A 2,318-nucleotide genomic window follows, 5' to 3' on the forward strand; every position below is an offset into this window, starting at 1 on the left:
CCAACCCTACCCCTGAAGTTCGCATTTCTCACTTTCCACACCCAATTGTCAGCAGATAAACCCCACTCTGCCAGACACAGCAGGGCTAAGGAACAACAGCACCATTTTAAGGAAGGCTTTTGATAGTGAAGGGGGGTAGTGTGCACTCAGTTAACCACTTCACTGGGAGAGTCACTTGTAAATTAAATACTATAAATAGTCTGGTGGTCTCTCTGTCTATCTGTCTGTCTATCTATCTATCTATCTATCTCTATCTGTCTGTCTATCAGGAACAACACTAGCAATTTAAGGAAGACCTCTGATTGTGAAAGGGGTAATTTACTTTCAGATATCCACTTCAATAGGAGAGTCTCTTGTAAATTAAATAAATAGTGAGGTGGTCTATCTATCCATCTATCTATCTATCTGTCTGTCTGTCTATTTATCTGTCTATCTATCTATCTATAGCCAGACACCATAATCTCATAAGGGGTGGCTGTTTGTCTTTATTTATTTTCTGGTATTAGCATAACCAAAGATACATTTTCTGGTTGGAGGATGATTGTAATGTGTTATATATTCAAATGTTGTCCTTAGAAATATCCTTAAGTATATTTTCTTGAATCAAATAAGGTAATGTGTGTTGATGTCAGGTGCAATAGTCAAATAGTTTCATACTCTGTACCAAGATTTATAAGTAAGAAGCTGATTTGTACAGTAAGGGCCTCATTATGTTGCCTTTTTAAATACTATCTATCTGTTGCCTGACGCCTTAATCCTGTAAGGGGTGGCCACAAACAATTCGCCTCCATGTCGCCCTGTCCCCTGCCATTTCACTGCCCTGCTCCCAGCTCACACACCCCTCTCTCATATACCTCTCCACTCCATCCTTCCATCTCATCCTTGGCCTCCCCCTCCCTCTGTCCCCCTCCACTTCACTCACATAAACTTTCCTCGTCAGTCTGTCGCTCTCCATCCTCTCCACATGGCCAAACCACCTCAGTGTGTTTCTCCTAACGCTTCCTATCACATCCACATCCACACCACAACGCTCCTTCACAGTGCTTCATCACATAACAGAATACATAAGTGATGGGGAAAAAGGGTTAGGTTAACTCACCCTACTTGCATCACCAAATTTGTCTCTAAACTTCCCATTCTCGTATCATCGCTTTCTCGTATAGCAGTTGCTTGTACCCGCCTGTACGCATTGTGGTGCTGTCAGGGTGCCTACAGGTGGTGGCATTGTACATCATGGTGGAGTGAAGCAGCTGCAACATCCACCCAGGAGCCAGACCTCTTCATATTTCCCTGCACCTTACCATAGGAAGAACCCTGATCCCGCCCTGGTAAGGCGTTGACTACCACAAGGGGATGCTGTGTCCTTGTATGGTGTATGAACTGTACTGTACCTGTAGGACGGCCCCACAAAAGCAGTTACTTACCTGTGGTTGATGGGTCTGGTGGAGAGGTCAGGGTTAAGCAAGAACAACAGCTACTACTACTACTACTACTACTACTACTACTGCTGCTGCTGCTGCTGCTATTATTACTATTACTACTACTACTACTACTACTACTACTACTACTACTACTACTCTACTACTACTACTACTCTTACTACTACTGCTACTCTTACTACTCCTCCTCCTCCTCCTCCTCCTCCTCCTCCTCCTACTACTACTACTACTACTACTACTGCTACTACTACTTCTACTATTATTACTTCTATTACTACTATTACCACCACTACTACTACTCCTACTACTACTCCTACTACCACTACTACTACTGCGCCTACTACTATACTACTACTACTACTACTCTACAACTACTACTACTACTACTATTTGAAAAAAGTTGTGATTATTAAAAACCATCTACGGTACTTATAAGGTTTGCCTGTATTTCATCTCTTGGTATAGTAATCGTAAATTGCAACATAAAATACATTGATTTTTTCGTGATGTGTATGCGATGGAAATTTTGTCATGTAAAAGAGATTCTGTGTCTATAATATTTTTCTGAAATTGTTAATAAATGGATGAGTATATGACTTAGCATTTTATTTTCCACATTGCCTTGTTAATATATTGTAACTTGAAGAAGGGAGGGAGGGGGCAGCCGAGGATGAGCTGGAGGGATGGGATGGAGAAGTATATAAGGGAGGGGTGTGTAAGCTGGGAGAAGGCCAGTGCAATGGTGGGGGACAGGGCGACACGGAGGCGATTTGTTTGTGGCCACTCCTTACGGGATTGAGGCGTCTGGCAGTGGACAGTGAAGAGTTATAACCTGTGTATCATATTACATCATTTATAAAGGCTCCAACCTGCTTGTAA

The sequence above is a fragment of the Coenobita brevimanus genome, chromosome 37 (genome assembly GCF_032717465.1).
Source record: "Coenobita brevimanus isolate Jiangsu-jjx chromosome 37, ASM3271746v2, whole genome shotgun sequence".
Taxonomy (NCBI): domain Eukaryota; kingdom Metazoa; phylum Arthropoda; class Malacostraca; order Decapoda; family Coenobitidae; genus Coenobita; species Coenobita brevimanus.